We start from the raw sequence: 9,259 nt of genomic DNA, 5'->3' as shown, positions 1-9,259 counted from the left end.
CACTGGTAGATGATGAACAATCAGTCACTGGTAGATGATGAACAGTCAGGTACTGGTAGTTGATCAACAGTAAGTCACTGGTAGTTGATTAACAATCAGTCAGTAGTAGACAAGAAGGCAATACTAATGTGGGTAATTACCCTGTAATAATTGGCTGACAATTAGTAATTACCTGCATGGTGGACCCACAGGCACTCGGCATTAGTTACTTCCCCCCCCCCCCAGCTGCTACACCATTCCCAAAACTCAAAATTGTCCATATGTTATACAAAAGAACAATACAAAAAAGTTAGTCGAATTTTTTTTTACTTATAAATAGTTATATAAGTAAAAAAAATGACTAACTAGATTCTATTTTTGTTTTGTTATTTTGTATAACATATTGACAAATCGGCCGGGTAGCTGCTCGGGGAGTTGGGTAGTAACTAATTCTGAGTGCCTGTGGGTGGACCAATATGCTTATTAAATGACCAACATACATTTTGTTATATTCAAGATTCTTAAGAAAGAAATATTTCTTCTATATTAAACATAAACAATTTTAATGATTTCATTTCAATTTAATTTTAATAGCTATACCTTCAATTTATTAATGATTCAGTCTATTCAACGGAAATAGCCAATATAAGATTTTACTTGAATTTGCTGAAAATGATAAAGCCCTTTAAGCACATTGAATTATTATCTTTTGCAATGCTTATTTTCTGGTTTATATTGTGTGTCTTCTTTATACTGCTGCTAACATAAGAGAAATGTTCTTTGATACAAATCATATTAACTTTAAGAAAAAAGAACGTCCGTGTTTAAATATTTCTCTGACTCAAATGGTTGAATAAATGTTCAACGTTGTTCACTTTTCATAACGAATATATATCCGCATTTACATACACGCATAAATCTGATTGCCGAACATTATTTTTAAAGCTGAAATGAACGACTTCACATATCGCCTACAAATAACTAGTGCGTGGGAGGATGTTCGCGCATGCGCATTGATTTAATAACAATAGCAGTAGGAAAATACATGGACGGCTTTCCGAATTGTTTCTCGAGGTAAATTACCGCTGAATCCATATACATTCCTTGTGATTTCTCTTTTTAGAGTAAGTTTTATTAAAGGCTAGTTTTGTATTGCAGAAACAGCGTAAAATATGGCCAGCTTCTATACATGTTTGATCGCGTAATCTGTTGCATGTTCGCTGATATATATGGTCGGGGCCGGTCGACTTGGATTTATAAATGTAAGAGTATCCATGTTTTGCTTGAGTTTTATTCTAGTTATCCTGATGAAATGTTCTCCACTTATTGTTCAAATTAAGGTACGTGTGACTGAATGTATCTTAATGTGATATTTGAACTAGACAATTATGAATGTAATACACGCTCTAAGTTTAATTGATCCAAAAATAGCCGTCATTTACCCATTCTGTACCAGATGAAGTATTTATGCATTCACGAATCTTTTTGAAGTTTTTGTGAGAAACAAAACATATGCACATTCCGCCAAATTCATGTACAGAAACTAACACATTAAGCTGTAATTGAGATGGCTGTCAATGAATGATTATTATTTAATTGACAGTTAATTGATTTTTAATCTAATTTTAAACCACCAAATGCATGTACAAATAAGGGCATTTTAAATGTACACATTAAATATGAACTATCTTAAAATGAAGTTTTGTCAAATGTTTGCAAAATTATTGTAAAGGAGTATCCTTCCATATAGTGTTATAAACTGTATAATAGACCACTTAAGTAAAACTCGGACGTATATCATATGTATAAAGTTGTAAAACAGTTAGAATCCTCAACATACTAACAATTTTTCCCACTAAGTGTAGTGTTATAAAATTCACTTGAACAAGCATACTATGCAAGTTGCATATATTGTCTGCCAAAACAGGGATGTGGTGGATTTGATTCCCACTGTGGGAGCGTTCTTAAGATCTCCCAAAAGACAAAAAGGAATGGTTGTACCCAGGAAACTGACAAGAGTGTCTCCATAAGCCTAATGTAATCAAGCCAGAATAGATAGGTTCATACTACACTAGAATAACCTTCAATGCTTCAACCAGTAGAAGCTTATGAGGTTTTAAGTCATTAAAGCTGGGTTCCCACTGCCGATCAGATCAACTCGATCAAGTCAGACCAAGCAGTGGGGTACTAGTCTGGTTCGGTCGGCATGAGTGGTCGGGTGCGGTCGAGTAGGTCGGCATTGGTCAGGCTTCCTACCCGAAATTTTTTTACATGTCAAAAAATATCGAGTAGCGGTCGAGAAGGAAATGGATCAAGAAGCGCTCAGAAAGTGGTAGTGTATTAGTCGAGTAGAAGATCGAGTTGATCGCGAAGCAATCGTGTGGCGATCGGATTGACATCTTTTACACGATCTGTACCCGATCAGCTCAACATCTACGCGAGTTATTATATATAGATCGCAACACGATCCACTCGACCTCTATTTGATTTGCTGAACAGATTTACTAGACTGCTACCCGACGGCTACTCGACCTTACATGATCACTTTCCGATTACTATTCGACCATACACTAGCTCTGTACCCGATCCGCTCGACCTCTGCCGGAGTTATTTTAGATCGCTTTGTACGACTGTTGTACGACCATCACGATCTGGTCGTGTGAAGATCTGGTGGTGATCGAGCTTAGGTCCACTTGGTCGAGCTGAGATTGTATAGCGCTCCCGTATAGGTCGAGATGATCGAGCGGAAATCGGAAAGATTGTTGGGTGGACGTCGTGAATGAGTTGTGTGGGGGTCGTGTGTTATCGACAAGAGGTCGAGAAGAAGTTGTGTATACCCTTTTTAATCGAGCTTGGTCAAGTTTGGTCTGTAAATTTTGGTGATCGGGATGATCGAGTTGATCGGATCGGCAGTGGGAACCCACCATAAGGTTTTTTTCCCCACCTCATGGGATTTAATAATTTGAATAATTTTATTTCTTAAATTGGAAAACTTTTGATTGTAATTTGTTACATCCCTTGTTTGACAAATTTCCAAATTATTCAATTTGATTTGTGAATTATAAAATAGCAATACAATATTATTCATTCAATGTGTTATAATTACAGTTTATAAAATATCATAAGGATGTTTATGGTATAAAATTGAACATGCCACTCTTGCTCCACTGACTCCCGTTTTCAAATTATGGTGTCATTTTGTATGATTCATTAAGATGTTATTAAATAATTCAGGGCTTGAAATTAACACTCGCACACTCGCAAAATGCGAGTGAAAAATACTTATTTTGAATAAAGTTTTAAGCCACTAGTAATTTTTTGAGAGTAAAGAAATAGTGGAAAAAAACTAGTAAAATTGCTAAATGCGCTCGACGTCCTGAACGGTAAACGTAGGTCATAGAACGTCCGAATATGTAGACTGGTAACTTATAGCACAGATACGCTGATGGTATTGTTACACAGAACGTGAAACAGTAGACTAATTCACACGTGTTCATTGAATCTTAACAGACATGGTGTCGAATGAAAAATAACTAGTTCCTATTTGCCCACAGACGGAAATAACAATACAAAAGATAAAGCACAGTTAACTGTTGAGTAAAAAAACAAACAAATTAAATTATGTTTGCAGCAAAATTTGCGAGAATGTTTTTGATATTGCGAGTTGGTATTAAAGCTGTTCGCCATGTTTTGCAAGAAGAAGAAAAAGTTTAATTTGAGCCCTGTAATTATTCGTAACTCACCATAACTGCAAATTCATTGACAGGCAGCACATTTCATAACATTTTCCATACAATCTTCGTATTACTTTTATGAATATGTCAGTGGGCGTCGCAAATGATTACTTCGTTGTTTTAGGTTTCACCACATGTGGAGGTTCTCAAAATTTGAAAGTGAGAACAAACATGTTGGCTATTGAAACTTATAACAGATATTATGTTGAAATAAGAGTTTATGAGGTTATGGGTAACATATTAAACTTTATCCAAATGAAATGTTTCTATTTAGGTAATACAACAAATGGATTGCAGCATACATGTATGTTCCTGTTCCTTATCATTTCACAGCTGCAGCCTTAAGGGACGTTATTCTTGTGAAGTTCTATATTGAGGTGCATTATTTTACAATATTACATATGGTTTCTATAAATCAAGTGTTGTTGCAAGTGGGCTGTAGGGCCCATACAGTCATATCAGCCCTAAGCTGATATGTCACACCTGAAAAGCATTTGATCCGGTTGCTTCAAATGGTGTCCACATTCAGTCTCAGCAAACGGTGATTAATAAAATTAAGCCACAAATCAGCAAAAGATTTAAAAATAATGATTATTAAATGTAGCACACTGTTGGGATAATTTGAATATCAATTGCAACTGAAACTTCTCTGTAGATTATATTCATGACACTATTTGAGCTTTAACAGGAGTAATCCAAATACAAAATTAAGCTTAAGTCCCCGTTCGTGGAGATATATATTGGCAGAAGAAAACATGTTTTCATTCAGGATATCACTGAAAATCCGGTTGAAAACAAACAATATAGCGATTTTTATTTTGGGGTCGAGTACGGTAAAGTACGAAAATGATTAATATTCATGATTTGACACGTTGATTCAAACCTAAACAAACACAATTGCGGATACGGGCAAATTTAGCGGAGAGAAGGTATTGACAAATGCAAATACATCTGTTACAGACGGAAACTGAGTTGCAGCACTATGTTTTTGCTAAATCTATGTATTTATCTTCCATATGCTGAAAATGTTTAGCGAAAGCTAAATATAGATATAATTTGCATTACTCGCGACGCTGCAATGATTTTCAACTTTTGCATGTATTTATGATCATTTATATATTATTTTATCGAATCATAACCGATTTTGACAAGGTTTTTAATGTCGATTTAAAAAAATATATTTCAATGAATTTATTTCTCGCTCTATGATTTATAGGCAAAACAACGATCAATTCAGCGAACGGGGACTTAAACAATACGCTTACCTCAATACCGACTTTAATTCAACCTTTATTACAATAAAATTACAACGATATGCACTTCCATTTTCTGTTTTTCTATCCCTTAATCTAAATTTATTTTAAACCGCTTTTTTGAAAACCTTTGTAACAAATGCTAATAATTCCAACCAATAAAAAGTTTTTCAAAATGGAATGACTGATGAGGGCAATTAATTGTATTCCTATCAAAGTTTCCAGTTATGCAAGACATACACACAATCAAAAATATGTTTTGGATATGTTGGAACTTGGATGCCCTTTTGTCTGTTGTGCGTCGTGTGGCGTCAAGATTTGCCTTGTTAACACTCTAGAGGTCAATTTATTGTCTGTTTAATAAACCACTGTGTCTGAAACGTTGTCCCTAAAGTCCACGGTGTGTAGCTTAAACAAGTGTGTTTTGTTACAGAAATTTAGTAACATGAGTTGCATCATAAATTTCATAATCAATTGAATGAAAGTTAAGTACCGAAAGCTGGTGCGGTAATAAATTCAAGTGAAGGAACAAAATAAAATGCTCTAGCTGCATGATAGTCCTAGCCGCATGATGCTCTCAGGCCAAAGGCCCTCTGGTTGTTATGTCGACAGCGGGAAAATTGTACATGTCCTGCCCAGCTCTGCAGTGTGTTATATTTAGATTTTTATTTAATAGATTGTGTGATGTTTGACATACTTTTTGAATATGTAACTGTGTAAGGGGTCAGCCTAGGGTCAAATTTTAGGGAGAAATCATTTCCCCCATGACTGGCATTTATGAAGTGTGGTTGAATCAAGGAAACATGTTGTTTTTCCAGTTCACCCGAGCACAATGTGCTTATTTTAGGCTTTACAGACCGCCTTTTGTCAGGCATCAACATTTGCCTTGTAAACACTCTAGAGGCCACATTTATTGTCAGATCTTCATGAATTTTGGTCAGAAGATTTGTGCCAATGATATCTTGAACGAGTTATTTTGATACTATACTTCGTAACATTAAAACCATTAAACATACACATTATTGACTATCACAATATCCTCTTAATGACAACGCTGTGACAGACTTTATAGTGTTGACAGACTGCAGAATATTAACAAACCTTTTAGAGAAATGACAGACTACATAGTGTTGACATACATGTACTGCAGAATATTAACAAACCTTTTAGAGAAATGACAGACTTCATAGTGTTGACAGACTGCAGAATATTAACAAACCTTTTAGAGAAATGGCAGACTTCATAGAGTTGACATAGTGAAGAATATTGACAAACCTTTTAGAGAAATGACAGACTTCATAGTGTTGACAGACTGCAGAATACTGACAAACCTTTTAGAGAAATGACAGACTTCAGAGTGTTGACATACTGCAGAATATTGACAAACCTTTTAGAGAAATGACAGACTTCATAGTGTTGACAGACTGCAGGATATTGACAAACCTTTTAGAGTAATGACAGACTTCAGAGTGTTGACATACTGCAGAATATTGACAAACCTTTTAGAGAAATCATAGACTACAGAGTGTTGACATACTGCAGGATATTGACAAACCTTTTAGAGTAATGACAGTCTTCATAGTGTTGACAGACTGCAGAATATTGACAAACCTTTTAGAGAAATCATAGACTACAGAGTGTTGACATACTGCAGAATATTGACAAACCTTTTAGGGTAATGACAGACTTCAGAGTGTTGACATACTGCAGAATATTGACAAACCTTTTAGAGTAATGACATACTTCAGAGTGTTGACATACTGCAGAATATTGACAAACCTTTTAGAGTAATGACAGACTTCAGAGTGTTGACATACTGCAGAATATTGACAAACCTTTAAGAGAAATCATAGACTACAGAGTGTTGACATACTGCAGAATATTGACATACCTTTTAGAGAAATCATAGACTTCAGAGTGTTGACATACTGCAGAATATTGACATACCTTTTAGAGTAATGACAGACTTCAGAGTGTTGACAGACTGCAGAATATTGACAAACCTTTTAGAGTAATGACAGACTTCATAGTGTTGACATACTGCAGGATATTGACAAACCTTTTAGAGTAATGACAGACTTCAGAGTGTTGACAGACTGCAGATTATTGACAAACCTTTTAGAGTAATGACAGACTTCAGAGTGTTGACATACTGCAGGATATTGACACACCTTTTAGAGAAATCATAGACTACAGAGTGTTGACATACTGCAGAATATTGCCAAACCTTTTAGAGTAATGACAGACTTCATAGTGTTTACAGACTGCAGGATATTGACAAACCTTTTAGAGAAACGACAGACTTCAGAGCGTTGACATACTGCAGGATATTGACAAACCTTTTAGAGTAATGACAGACTTCAGAGTGTTGACAGACTGCAGGATATTGACAAACCTTTTAGAGAAATGACAGACTTCATAGTGTTGACAGACTGCAGAATACTGACAAACCTTTTAGAGAAATGACAGACTTCAGAGTGTTGACATACTGCAGAATATTGACAAACCTTTTAGAGAAATGACAGACTTCATAGTGTTGACAGACTGCAGGATATTGACAAACCTTTTAGAGTAATGACAGACTTCAGAGTGTTGACATACTGCAGAATATTGACAAACCTTTTAGAGAAATCATAGACTACAGAGTGTTGACATACTGCAGGATATTGACAAACCTTTTAGAGTAATGACAGTCTTCATAGTGTTGACAGACTGCAGAATATTGACAAACCTTTTAGAGAAATCATAGACTACAGAGTGTTGACATACTGCAGAATATTGACAAACCTTTTAGAGTAATGACAGACTTCAGAGTGTTGACATACTACAGAATATTGACAAACCTTTTAGAGTAATGACATACTTCAGAGTGTTGACATACTGCAGAATATTGACAAACCTTTTAGAGTAATGACAGACTTTCAGAGTGTTGACATACTGCATACTATTTACAAACCTTTTAGAGAAATCATAGACTACAGAGTGTTGACATACTGCAGAATATTGACATACCTTTTAGAGAAATCATAGACTTCAGAGTGTTGACATACTGCAGACTATTGACATACCTTTTAGAGTAATGACAGACTTCAGAGTGTTGACAGACTGCAGAATATTGACAAACCTTTTAGAGTAATGACAGACTTCATAGTGTTGACATACTGCAGGATATTGACAAACCTTTTAGAGTAATGGCAGACTTCAGAGTGTTGACAGACTGCAGAATATTGACAAACCTTTTAGAGTAATGACAGACTTCATAGTGTTGACAAACTGCAGTATATTGACACACCTTTTAGAGAAATCATAGACTACAGAGTGTTGACAGACTGCAGAATATTGACAAACCTTTTAGAGTAATGACAGACTTCATAGTGTTTACAGACTGCAGGATATTGACAAACCTTTTAGAGAAATGACAGACTTCAGAGCGTTGACATACTGCAGGATATTGACAAACCTTTTAGAGTAATGACAGACTTCAGAGTGTTGACAGACTGCAGGATATTGACAAACCTTTTAGAGTAATGACAGACTTTATAGTGTTGACATACTGCAGAATATTGACAAACCTTTAAGAGTAATGACAGAATTCAGAGTGTTGACATACTGCAGAATATTGACAAACCTTTTAGAGTAATGACAGACTTCATAGTGTTGACATACTGCAGAATATTGACAAACCTTTTAGAGTAATGACAGACTTCAGAGTGTTGACATACTGCAGGATATTGACAAACCTTTTAGAGAAATCATAGACTACAGAGTGTTGACATACTGCAGAATATTGACAAACCTTTTAGAGAAATCATAGACTACAGAGCGTTGACATACTGCAGGATATTGACAAACCTTTTAGAGTAATGACAGACTTCAGAGTGTTGACAGACTGCAGAATATTGACAAACCTTTTAGAGTAATGACAGACTTCATAGTGTTGACATACTGCAGGATATTGACATACCTTTTAGAGTAATGACAGACTTCAGAGTGTTGACAGACTGCAGGATATTGACAAACCTTTTAGTGAAATCATAGACTACAGAGCGTTGACATACTGCAGAATATTGACAAACCTTTTAGAGTAATGACAGACTTCAGAGTGTTGACAGACTGCAGAATATTGACAAACCTTTTAGAGTAATGACATACTTCATAGTGTTGACATACTGCAGGATATTGACAAACCTTTTAGAGTAATGACAGACTTCAGAGTGTTGACAGACTGCAGAATATTGACAAACCTTTTAGAGTAATGACAGACTTCATAGTGTTGACATACTGCAGGATATT

The 9,259-nt window shown here is 35.5% G+C and overlaps 1 protein-coding gene across 4 annotated transcripts in view; it reads left to right on the top strand.

Annotated features, from left to right (window-relative positions):
• Positions 1-931: 931 nt before the first annotated feature.
• Positions 932-9,259, top strand: part of LOC127860017 (diacylglycerol kinase beta-like) — a 157,747-nt gene continuing 149,419 nt past the window's right edge. For all 4 annotated transcript variants that reach the window (XM_052397709.1, XM_052397714.1, XM_052397715.1 and 1 more), the window contains exon 1: positions 932-1,053. The gene's annotated coding sequence lies outside the window, so the exon portion shown is untranslated. The remainder of the gene's footprint in view (positions 1,054-9,259) is intronic.

This window comes from Dreissena polymorpha, chromosome 15 (assembly GCF_020536995.1).
Source record: "Dreissena polymorpha isolate Duluth1 chromosome 15, UMN_Dpol_1.0, whole genome shotgun sequence".
Classification (NCBI taxonomy): Eukaryota; Metazoa; Mollusca; class Bivalvia; order Myida; family Dreissenidae; genus Dreissena; species Dreissena polymorpha.
This window is presented reverse-complemented; position numbering and strand designations above follow the sequence as displayed.